The sequence below is a fragment of the Haliotis rufescens genome, unplaced genomic scaffold (genome assembly GCF_023055435.1).
Source record: "Haliotis rufescens isolate VD_foot unplaced genomic scaffold, xgHalRufe1.0.p SCAF_153, whole genome shotgun sequence".
Classification (NCBI taxonomy): domain Eukaryota; kingdom Metazoa; phylum Mollusca; class Gastropoda; order Lepetellida; family Haliotidae; genus Haliotis; species Haliotis rufescens.
The window spans coordinates 239,961-253,380 of record NW_025963839.1 but is presented as its reverse complement, the minus strand read 5'-3'; the positions used below and the strand labels follow the sequence as shown (position 1 = coordinate 253,380).

At 42.6% G+C, this 13,420-nt stretch overlaps 1 long non-coding RNA gene across 4 annotated transcripts; it reads right to left on the bottom strand.

Annotated features, from left to right (window-relative positions):
• Window positions 1-3,881: 3,881 nt before the first annotated feature.
• LOC124128375 lies at window positions 3,882-13,025 on the bottom strand. 4 transcript variants are annotated; one of them, XR_007221094.1, is made up of 5 exons: window positions 11,649-11,731; window positions 10,441-10,539; window positions 8,927-9,114; window positions 7,276-7,379; window positions 3,882-4,299 (listed from the first exon to the last, which is right to left on the bottom strand). It is a non-coding gene; the product is annotated as an uncharacterized LOC124128375 (long non-coding RNA). The 4 variants fall into 4 exon arrangements; XR_007221096.1 differs by having other exon boundaries at window positions 10,448-10,539; XR_007221095.1 differs by lacking the exons at window positions 10,441-10,539; window positions 11,649-11,731 and adding an exon at window positions 12,851-13,025.
• Window positions 13,026-13,420: the final 395 nt, after the last annotated feature.

Here is a 13,420-nt window from a genome sequence, read left to right as displayed (position 1 = left end):
TCAGTGATGGGGAGTAATGGGGACTGGCGGGTCAGTGGAGGGTCAGGGATGGGGAGTGGTGGTTCAGTAATTGGGAGTGGTGGTTCAGTGATAGGAAGTGGTGGGTCAGTGATGGGGAATGGTTAGTCAGTGATGGGGAGTGGTGGGTCAGTGATGGGGAGTGTTGGGTCAGTAATGGAGAGTGGTGGGTCAGTGATGGGGAGTGTTGGGTCAGTGATGGGGAGTGGTGGGTCAGTGATGGGGAGTGGTGGGTAAGTGATGAGGAGATGTGAGTCAGTCATGGGGAATGATGGGTCAGTAATGGGGAGTGGTGGGTCAGTGATGGGGAGTGATGGGTCAGTCATTGGGAGTGGTGAGTTTAGTGATGGGGAGTGGTGGGTCAGTCATGGGGAGTGGTGGGTCAGTCATGGGGGGGTGGTGGGTCAGTCATTGGGGGGGGGGGTGGTTCAGTGATAGGAAGTGGTGGGTCAGTGATGGGGAATGGTGGGTCAGTAATGGGGAGTGGTGGGTCAGTGATGGGGGGGGGGGGGGGGGTCAGTGATGGGGAGTGGTGGGTAAGTGATGAGGAGATGTGAGTCAGTCATGGGGAATGATGGGTCAGTAATGGGGAGTGGTGGGTCAGTGATGGGGAGTGGTTGGTCAGTGATGGGGAGTGGTGAGTCAGTCATGAGGAGTCGTGGGTCAGTGATTGAGAGTGGTGAGTCAGTCACGTGGAGTGGTGGGTCAGTCATGGGGAATGGTGGGCCAGTGATTGGGAGTGGTGGGTCAGTGATGAGGAGTGGTGGGTCAGTGATGGGGAGTGGTGGGTCAGTGATGGGGAGTGGTGGGTCAGTGATGGGGAGTGGTGGGTCAGTGATGGGGAGTGGTGGGTCAGTGATGAGGAGTGGTGGGTCAGTGATGGGGAGTGGTGGGTCAGTGATGGGGAGTGGTGGGTCAGTGATGGGGAGTGGTGGGTCAGTAATGGGGAGTGGTGGGTCAGTGATGTGGAGTGGTGGGTCAGTAATGGGGAGAGGTGGGTCAGTCATGGGGAGTGGTGGGTCAGTGATTGAGGGTGGTGGGTCAGTGATGGGGGTCGGTGGGTCAGTGATGGGGGGTGGTGGTTCAGTGATAGGAAGTGGTGGGTCAGTGATGGGGAGTGGTGGGTCAGTAATGGGGAGTGGTGAGTCAGTCATGGGGAGTGCTGGGTCACTCATGGGGAGTGGTGGGTCAGTGATGGGGAGTGGTGGGTCAGTGATGGGAAGTGATGGGTCAGTGATGGGAAGAGGTGGGTCAGTGATTGGGAGTGGTGGGTTAGTGAAGGACTGAGAATACTTCCAACCAAATGTCAGTGATGGGGAGCGGTGGATCAGTGGAGGGTCAGGGATGGGGAGCGGTGGTTCAGTGATAGGAAGTGGTGGGTCAGTGATGGGGAGCGGTGGGTCAGTAATGGGGAGCGGTGGTTCAGTGATAGGAAGTGGTGGGTCAGTGATGGGGAGTGGTTGGTCAGTGATGGGGAGTGGTGGGTCAGTGATGGAGAGTGGTGGGTCAGTGATGGGGAGTGGTGGGTCAGTGACGGGGAGTGGTGGGTCAGTGATGGGGAGTGGTGGGTCAGTCATGGGGAGTGGTGGGTCAGTGATCGGGAGTGGTGGGTCAGTAATGGGGAGTGGTGGGTCAGTCATGGGGAGTGGTGGGTCAGTGATGTGGAGTGGTGGGTCAGTAATGGGGAGAGGTGGGTCAGTCATGGGGAGTGGTGGGTCAGTGATGGGGAGTGGTGGGTCAGTGATTGAGGGTGGTGGGTCAGTGATGGGGGTCGGTGGGTCAGTGATGGGGGGTGGTGGTTCAGTGATAGGAAGTGGTGGGTCAGTGATGGGGAGTGGTGGGTCAGTAATGGGGAGTGATGAGTCACTCATGGGGAGTGCTGGGTCACTCATGGGGAGTGGTGGGTCAGTCATGGGGAGTGGTGGGTCAGTGATGGGGAGTGGTGGGTCAGTCATGGGGAGTGGTGGGTCAGTCATGGGGAGTGGTTATCAGAGGTTCATTCACACCACAGTGGATCATTCAGACCACAGAGGATTATTCAGACCACAGAGGATCATTCAGACCACAGAGGATCATTCAGACCACAGAGGATCATTCACACCACAGAGGATCATTCACACCACTGTGGATCATTCAGACCACAGAGGATCATTCACACCACAGATGATCATTCAGATCACAGAGGATCATTCAGACCACAGTGGATCATTCACACCACAGTGGATCATTCAGACCACAGAGGATCATTCAGACCACAGAGGATCATTCAAACCACAGAGGATCATTCACACCACAGTGGATCATTCAGACCACAGAGGATCATTCTTACTACAGAGGATCATTCATACCACAGAGGATCATTCAGACCACAGAGGATCATTCACACCACAGTGGATCATTCACACCACAGTGGATCATTCAGACCACAGAGGATCATTCAGACCACAGAGGATCATTCAGACCACAGAGGATCATTCAGACCACAGTGGATCATTCAGACCACAGAGGATCATTCTTACTATAGAGGATCATTCAGACCACAGAGGATCATTCAGACCACAGAGGATCATTCAGACCACAGTGGATCATTCAGACCACAGTGGATCATTCATACCACAGAGGATCATTCATAGCACAGAGGATCATTCATAGCACAGAGGATCATTCAAACCACAGTGGATCATTCAGACCACAGTGGATCATTCTCACTACAGAGGATCATTCACACTACAGATGATCATTCACACCACAAAGGATCATTCACACCTGAGAGGATCATTCACACTACAGAGAATCACTCACACTACAGATGATCATTCACACCACAAAGGATCATTCACACCTGAGAGGATCATTCACACTACAGAGAATCACTCACACTACAGATGATCATTCACACTTCAGAGGATCGTTCATACCATAGAGGATTATTCACACTACAGAGGATCATTCACACCACAGATATTCATTCATACCACAGAGGATCATTAACACTACTGAGGATCATTCACACTACAGAGGATCATTCACACTACAGAGGATTATTCACACTACAGAGGATCATTCACACTACAGAGGATCATTCACACGACAGAGGATCATTCGCACTACAGAGGATCATTCACACTACAGATGATCATTCACACCACAAAGGATCATTCACACCTGAGAGGATCATTCACACTACAGAGAATCACTCACACTACAGATGATCATTCACACTTCAGAGGATCGTTCATACCATAGAGGATTATTCACACTACAGAGGATCATTCACACCACAGATATTCATTCATACCACAGAGGATCATTAACACTACTGAGGATCATTCACACTACAGAGGATCATTCACACTACAGAGGATTATTCACACTACAGAGGATCATTCACACTACAGAGGATCATTCACACGACAGAGGATCATTCGCACTACAGAGGATCGTTCATACCACAGAGGATTATTCACACTACAGAGGATCATTCAATCACTTGTAACAAAATACATAATCACGAGGTACTTTTCCTTCAATGTCAAATTACAGAACTATCCATCTACCCAAAGAGAATACTTGATACTATCAATAGATGCCAACATGATAGAAACACACGTTGTGACAAGGAAATCCTTCAAAACAAATATGTTGCCAGCGAAATCAATGACTATGTTGACAGACAGCTGGCCTACGTTATTAAATCTGTCAATACACTTCACTGAGAATCAGTTAGTTTTACCACTCAATAACATGCTTGTTTGTTACAATATCCAAATATGAATCAAGAATATTCATTTTATTATTTCTATTTTTTACTTAAAGAATAGAGACAGGTTGAATGGTTTAAACCACTTAAATAACTTGCATCAGAGCCTTTCAGAATAATCATTTTATTCAATCTGAGTTGTTTCATTTTATGGTACGTAATTCTTTAGCCAGAGTCCCAGATATCAGAAATTGAATACACTTACAGCTCATCTTAACAACTCGTTTAGAATATCTTCACAAACATTTTCTTGTCGAGGTATGTGGCGAAATAAAGTCTTTACAAAAACTTTCCTGTTGGATTATTTCTTTAGGTTCACACTAAACTTTTCAAACAATCATCCAAGCCTACAATAAGCATCACATCTGTCTTCATTGATGACCATATTCATCACTGTCCAATGGTCAACTGTGACATAAGCCATGTTTACCTGGCGATGCCTCCCCTTGTCGGACAAGAAATGTTCATTTGGCATAGCCTGGCAACAGCACCCATTCCTTGGAGGCATTTCTGAATACCATCTGAAAATAACAAAACCATCACATGACTAGAGGACCTCGACCAGTCTCTATAATGAACTTATCTTACAGAAAAATTGTTGGTAAATCATCTTAATTAAGAAATAATGAAAAGGAGCCCAGAGACTCTTCATTTCCTGATATTGCAGTAATCTAGACTTGCCCACTATTATGGACAGACATGAATAGAGGACCATGAAAGTCACACAGGTTTGAAACAGTGACTGTTCCAACTTGGAAATCTCTGCCTGCTGCCAAACATTTGTAGTGTAGATGGTCCCAGGCCATGACCATCTTAACCTGAACAATACTACAATGGGGAACACAGGACCACACTGAAATTGCATAGTCAGCAAAACGCAAATTAATCTTGAGAAAAACTACATTGGATTAACAAGATTACCATAGCTGAAACTCAGTTCAAAAGCAGACTATGCCAAGTCTAACCTTTACCTGCCTTAGACATGTGCCAGTCATTTTTTACTCAACAAAGAGCATGCCAAAACTGGTAGTGTTATTGCAATTCATCAGGAACAGGCGCATCGTCAGCAAACTTTGCACGATACGATACCCGATACATTTAATTTGGCAGCAATTCCCATTTAACCCCGTATCCATTGTCCATGATGATCTCTCATCCATATGAATAAGCAAGTATAAACTATTTTTTAAATTCCTAAACTTTTTGGCCGTCCTACGGATACGAAACCAGCCCAATAACAAAACTGACCAGCTTTTCCTTGCTGACTGTCATAATACAATACATAAACTGTTTGTTTCTTATCTTATTCTCATCCAGAATAGTTGGCTTGACTCATTGTCATGTTTGATGGGAATTAGTCAGTTGTCCTTCTATGAAACTCTATTCTCAGTCTAATGACTGTGATTTCCTCATAAAATGTCATAGATACAGTATTGAGATACATATCACATGGTGGCTTCTGTATTAAGATATGTATCACATCGTGTAACACCTGTACTGCGACATCCATACAAACTGGTCATATCTTGGATTTAAACCCCCAATATTCTTCTAATTAAGGTTGGATATGGTGTTGCGTGGTGCCGCAATCAATATTTACTGTGGTCAACAGCATGAGAGAAATGAGCAAAGTTTGAACCTGAGAGTCTTGTTAATGTGAGTGAGTGAGTGAGTATGCTTTTACCCCGCTTTTAGCAATATTCCAGCAATATCACGGAGGGGGACACCAGAAATGGGCTTCACACATTGAACCCATGTCGGGAATCGAACCTTGGTCTTCGGCGTGACGGGCGAACGCTTTAACCACTAGGCTATCCGGTGTAGACTAGGTTTTCAGCAACCCATGCTTGCTGTAAAAGGCGACTATGCTTGTCGTAAGAGGCGACTAACCAATGTCCTGGATGGTACAGAGTCTGACAACAGGCAGGAACAGATGTCCTTGATGGTACAGAATCTGACAACAGGCAGTAACCAATGTCCTTGATGGTACAGAGTCTGACAACAGGCAGTAACCAATGTCCTTGATGGTACAGAGTCTTACAACAGGTAGGAACACATGTCCTTGATGGTACAGAGTCTGACAACAGGCAGTAACCAATGTCCTTGATGGTACAGAGTCTGACAACAGGTAGGAACACATGTCCTTGATGGTACAGAGTCTGACAACAGGCAGGAACAGATGTCCTTGATGGTACAGAGTCTGACAACAGGCAGTAACCAATGTCCTTGATGGTACAGAGTCTGACAACAGGCAGGAATAGATGTCCTTGATGGTACAGAGTCTGACAACAGGTAGGAACAGATGTCCTTGATGGTACAGAGTCTGACAACAGGCAGTAACCAATGTCCTTGATGGTACAGAGTCTGACAACAGGCAGTAACCAATGTCCTTGATGGTACAGAGTGTGACAACAGACAGGAACACATATCCTTGATGGTACAGAGTCTGACAACAGGTAGGAAAACATGTCCTTGATGGTACAGAGTCTGACAACAGGCAGGAACAGATGTCCATGATGGTACAGAGTCTGACAACAGGCAGTAGCAAATGTCCTTGATGGTACAGAGTCTGACAACAGGCAGGAACAGATGTCTATGATGGTACAGAGTCTGACAACAGGGAGGAACACATATCCTTGATGGTACAGAGTCTGACAACAGACAGGAACAAATGTCCTTGATGGTACAGAGTCTGACAACAGACAGGAACACATATCCTTGATGGTACAGAGTCTGACAACAGGCAGGAACACATATCCTTGATGGTACAGAGTCTGACAACAGGCAGGAACACATATCCTTGATGGTACAGAGTCTGACAACAGACAGGAACAAATGTCCTTGATGGTACAGAGTCTGACAACAGACAGGAACAAATGTCCTTGATGGTACAGAGTCTGACAACAGACAGGAACACATATCCTTGATGGTACAGAGTCTGACAACAGACAGGAACACATATCCTTGATGGTACAGAGTCTGACAACAGACAGGAACACATATCCTTGATGGTACAGAGTCTGACAACAGGCAGGAACACATATCCTTGATGGTACAGAGTCTGACAACAGACAGGAACAAATGTCCTTGATGGTACAGAGTCTGACAACAGACAGGAACAAATGTCCTTGATGGTACAGAGTCTGACAATAGACAGGAACACATGTCCATGATGGTACAGGTTACACACAACCAAATGTTTTCCCATAGACTTCTGTAGTAACGTTAAACTTTTGTTAAAAATAACTAAGCATTCAACAGCTTTAACCTGTACGTGTGTGCACAGCTTGGCCTTAGAGTAGCAATAAAAACATAAAAAATGACCAGCTTAGCCAACTCCTTTTCCGAGTACAGGAAGCTAAACACACCACCCCCAGTTTCGCACCAAATGTCACCTACCTACTCATCATGTTGGAAAAGACAGTACTAAATATAGAAAAACATGGTCAGTTTTAATAACTGGATGGATGTAGATTTGAAAGACATAAAAATCTTACAGAAAATCCTCCAATCACAGCCTGCAGATATCTCTCGATCTGCACTGAAGGCTCCCTACGAAAACCGCACTGTCCCAACTGGTTCTGATTTGGTGTAGTAGAACCTGTAGACAAATCAGAATACATTTGCACTTGTCAAATCTGTGATTTATGTATTGTATATATATGTAGCTTCTCAGAAAAAAAATGGAAATTGGATTAATTTTACCACTTGTTCCTATCCAGCATGTCTATATGGCACCAGAATACATAGTTTTGATGCACAGAAAGAGTTGTGAGAGTTTAAGGATGTACACTTCATCGATGTTTTACAAAAGGTATTTCTGTATTAATAAAGAAGTTTCTACCTCCATGCACTGACCATGGGAGTTAATTCATATTTCATAAAAGAAAGGGGTCAAGGGTCAATTCTATAAATGATTCAGGCTGCATAGATCATATCACCCTAAAATATTTTTTCGACTAAAAAAATTGAACAAATCTTTAAACCTCAAAACCAGTAAGAATACATATTTAAAATTGAGTAGTGGTCTGTTGTTTGCCTTCCTTTGCTGACATCATCAGAACATAGCAGAGTCTGCTACATTCATTGAATATGGTTTTGACACTCATGACATGATGCGATTGATATTGTTTGAGATTGCTCGAACTTACACCATCCATTGTTTATATAATTAAACACTCAAATGGCTGTCAGCATTTGGTAAATCATCTATGGAGGGGCTATCACAAATGTTTGTGCTTTCATTTACTCCAAAAATCAAAAGTACAATCACCTACGATAAAGGCTGGTGACATAAGTACACATGGAAAGGAATCAGAAAAAAAATCTCAAAATTGGACAGAGAGCATGGAATTCAGGCCAACAATAAGCAAGGGACACATTAAGCAGCTTTAAAGACATCATATATGTAAGGCTGGATAATGAACTTTACCAGAAAATAGGAAGTAAAGGGGTGCATTGTTGCCAGCAATCTCAAAGGCTGACCAGGGAACCACACCGCCTATTAAAGCCAAGAAATGGAAATGGACGCTCAAGTAGAAGAAAGCTCTTTGAAACCACAACATGGAAGGAAATTACACTTAACTCTATTGATTTATTTAGTTAAGACTTTAAAATACTCACAGGACATCAAACATACTTACTGTTTAATGTTTCAAGGTGGCTAAACTTGCTAATTTCAGTTATTTGCCAGTTTCAATGAAACAAAGTTAAAAGTCCATATAATTTTGAAAATGTACAGCTTATCCTGACATAAATGTAATTCATTTTATTCACAATTACCAGTGTCATGCAATACCAGCTTAAAATAGTGTTTCTCTCCAATAATTTATGGGTTTATAGGGGAATGAAAGATAAAATGCATTTTACTAAAGAGGGGAGATAATTTAGTATTGTCGAACACTATCACATTCTTTACAGATGATTTCAGAACCATAATGTTACATTCCAAAAGAGCCAGTGGATATTATTTTCATCTGAGCAGGTTCTGGGACTGGTGTATAGACCTTACTCTATGCACAGTGAGGCATTAAGGGAGCACTGTCAGAAATGTCTAGTGCATGAGGGTGATCTTATTACAGACTTGATAGTGAGCAACAGAGGGGACTCAAGTGGACTGGGCTTCTTTAATGTACTTAATGTACCTACATGTCCAAGTTCCACAATGTATACAAGGTAATAGAGCGCAGCGAGGCAAAACAAGGGTTGTCGATCACACACTGCCAACACCGGACTTCAGATCAGCTTCTCTAAATGCCAAATTGGATGTGAAAACTTCTACTTCTTCTGCATGAGTGCACATATACCTCCCCAGTCAACATCAGGCATGCTAACAGCTGAAAAAAAGTGTTCAGACAATATCAAATGGCAAACCAGTTTGGATATAACAGCCAGGAGTCAGTTCTTGAGGGAACAAAATAAATATTTGAAAGTCATATGAGTGAAAAATAAGTCTGTTTTAGGAAACTTAATAGAAAAATCTTTCATTCACACAAAAGCACCTAACAGAAAGATATATTGGTATGCTACATTGTTTACTATAAATAAGGGGATGTGTGACATATTCTGCTGTCAGCAGTGTACATGCCTCATACTCAAGAAGACCGCCTCCGTGGTCTTGTGGTAGAGCGTCCGCCGGGAGAGCGGAAGGTCCAGGGTTCGATCCCGGGCCGCGTCATACAAAAAGACGTTAAAAGATTGTACTTGTTGTTACCCTGTCTGGCGCTCGGCATTAAAGGGCTAAAACAAGGACTGGTCGGCTCGGAGTCAGTACACTGTGTCTGAGTGGGGTATTCATGTTAAACTGCGGCATGGTATCTCAGTGAGCTAGCACTATAAATCGGCATCAGTCCGGACTAGTACAAGCAGCCACACACACACACACATACACGTGCATGCACATCGCTATATAAGTGCAATAGTCTTGGACGCGACGTTAAACCCAGTTTCACCTCACCTCATACTCAAGATAACGGCATCGCGTAACTTGACTGGCAAACGATTGACACAAGGCAGAAATTGTTGTGGCAGTGGTGAATTTATCCTAATTTGTTGTCAAATTCATCAGTTTCAACAAATTCAGAAGGCAGGAGGAGGGCTTGATGGACAGAGGTACCCTGGGGGGTTCGTGCTGAGTTCGACCACAATACGAAGCAACATTCATTTCCAGGCCATCCAAATGCTCCATTCAACCCAAAATGTCCCCAACTTCACTGTCATTATTTTTAAATTTGCCTCCATGGTGTATCCATGGTGAAATATAAACAGGAAAGCATGTAAAGTAGGAATTACTGAAATGTGCACTCACCCTACAGGTTACACACAACCAAATGTTTTCCATTGACTTCTATAGTAAAGTTATATTTCTTTTAAAAATAACTAAGAATTCAACAGCTATAACCTGTACGTGTGTGCACAGTTTGGCCTTAGAGTAGCAATAAAAACATAAAAAATGACCAGCTTAGCCAGCTCCTTTGCTGAGTAGAGGAAGCTAAACACACCACCCCCAGTTTCGCACCAAATGTCACCTACTTGAAAATAGCTATGCTCACATAAAGCACAAGTCAACTTGTTGAAAAGGTCAGCACCAAATTAAATATTGAAAAATATGGTCAGTTTTAATTACTGGATGGATGTACATTTAAAAGACATAAAAATCTTACACAATACCATCCAATCACAGCCTGCAGATGACTCTCGATCTGCACTGAAGGCTGAAAAACCACACTGTCCCAACCGGTTCTGATTTAGTTTAGTAGAACCTGTAATCACGACCAAGTCATTCATTTATAGTTGTGAGGAAATATCATATTTTGGTGTAGCAGACGCCCCTGAGCTCCATACAGTGGTGAACCATGGACTTGTGTGTGCAGAGCCTTCCATTATTCTAAAACAATGCTATAGCATTATTCAAACTAATTCTTTTTGTGTACTGAGGTGAAAACATATTTAATGAAAATATTAATTACATTATTTCGGTACTAAAATCTGATTTTGTATTTTTTTAAGGTGAGTGAATAAGCCAACTGTAACAGACAGATACAAGAGTTACCTCCCTTTCATTCAAGTAACACAAGCTCCTTCCCAGCGCGTGACACCTTCGTTACACTCTCGGTAACAGAGCTCCGGGAACGTACTATCGCTGTGAGGAGCTTGCAAGTAACAGTTAATTCTCAACACCTATCAAAGTCATTTATCCCGTAATGAGTGAATATTTTAATCTCTTTTTACATCAATGTTTCTCTTGAAGAAGTTTTTTTGCTCACAAAGTTCACACTCAAAATGATCATGAAGCCACTGTGCAACCTTATCATTTTCTGACAAACAATTGACAATTGTTGATATATATATAACAGAATAGGTTGATGTTACAGATTCACAATCTCTCAGTAATAAACCATTACTAAAATGAAAATTGGCACAATCAAATAAATTGACAATTTTTGATATATATATAACGGACTGTGCACTTATATACATTAAATAGAGCATGGGGTGTGGGTGGGGTGTGGTGGGAAGATTATTACAATCACCCTATCTGCCCCACCCCACCCCCCATGAATCATTGCTGTACAATATTTCATACAAGCACACTGTACTTTACATTAATTAAAACATAAATTGAGTTATTTGTTGTAACACATCACATCATAATTGATCCTCCTAACTACCTTGAAACTATGTTCTTTAGTGATAATAAACATGTTTTAGTCACAAACATGTGATTGACAATGTGAACAAATTGAAATGGTTCAGCCGGACAAAGTTTGTTGTTAAACTTTAAACACATATCATAGTTTGTCATCGCGAAATTTACAGTGCACAAAATACCCCAATGTCATAAATATATTCTCCTTTACAACATACTTACATATACTGCTTCAAATTGCGAGGATTGTAGCTGGATTGTTAAAAAAATCCTGTAGTAAATTCGATCGTGTTGGCCCGAAGGGAAGTAACTGCGTAGTTATGTAAAAACTGCATACCGTTAATAGAAATAGGGTGGGGTCCGATTTAATTTTTTTTTATATATATTGTCCCTTATAAATTAAATCTAAAAAACACTGGAAATTATAAAAAATGATTACAGAAGAGAATACACCTATTTAAAACCGCGTATTCGGCTGAATTGATAGTTTCAAGAATAACTGTTGACTTAATCAATGAAACTCAACTTCGAAGAAAATTCTAACAAGCGTAAAGTCGACGAAGTCATCTATATCCCCCGCCTATTTTAACATGTTAAACCAGGTAACTGACCCAACATTTCTCTTAGCCCATGTCAAAATAGCTGCAATGGAAATTCTAAAATATACATTTCTAACACTCCCTAATATCAAATGTCACCAGTTCAGTATGTGCTTTATATATAGACATGCAATGTTTGGCAAGGAAATATTTAACAGTTTATTTGTTATACTCCATAAGTGAACCCACCCTATAATAGAACCTAAGTGAAACTTGTTGTCATGGAAACATAAACAATAAAACTTTCTAAAAGTGCTAAATATCAAAAGGCACCAGTTCAGTATGTGTCTGGTAAACATGCAAGGTTTTGTAAGAAATTATTTAACGGTTTTTGAGTTATGCTCCGGAAACGATTTCGGGACGCACACACACACACACACGCACGCACGCACACACGCACGCACACATGTACACACACACACACGCAAGCACACACACGCAGACACGCACGCACACACACACACGCACATATGTACACACACACACACGCGTGCGCGCGCACACACACACACACACGGACGGAACCCATTTGTATATCCCCCGCCAACTTCGTTGGGGCGGGGGATAAAAATACCAGCTTATGAAATACGCACGCAACCTTTACCCTAGTTTGTGATGTACGCTGATTTTTCCGCTTTCTGCGTTAATCAAGGAGTTAAGAGATCGGATTCGGAACCGACCCTCCGAGGTGTGGTAAACTAGCTTTGAGAATAAGTGCAGGAAGAGTTACCTCCTCTTGCCATGAGAATTGCTGAGAGACCATTATATGGTCTCTGGCGTGAGCAAGAAAAAAGAATGTCGAGTGAAAGATATGAATGGACTAACCTGCAGATGCATGTGCCTAACAGTCCTGACCTGCGATGGAGATGCGACAAGACCGAGCGAGCACGCGTGTGTGTGGTGATGCCTGCCACAAGATTCAATGACCATGTGATGGAGGCAAACACCTTTTCCATTCGTGAACTCGCTTGTGATTGGTGCTTGCTGCTTGCTTCCGGGTTACGGAAATGGGCGAGCGGTGCCGTTTCGGTGTGTTTCGGTGGTGGGCTAGCCTTGCTCCAAGGCTGTAATGAATTATGTCTGCTGATAAGTTCAAGGATTTTATAAAAACAATTCTATCGTAACGATCGGCGAGTCTACAAGGAGTTGTAGTCAAAACGGCCTCGAAAGGTAAAGTCCAAACGGTCACAACTAAAAAGTAATAACGGTCACACAGAAAATATAGAAGACAAACTCAAGTTTGCATTAATTTGTTTTACAGAAAAAGAGAACACATGTGAAGATAGATTTAAAGAAATAAAGAGTCCCAAAAGAGTAGAAGAAGTGTTATAATATTTGTGACTTGCCAAAAAAACAAATACACAACACACATGCAGAAAATATAAATGACAATGA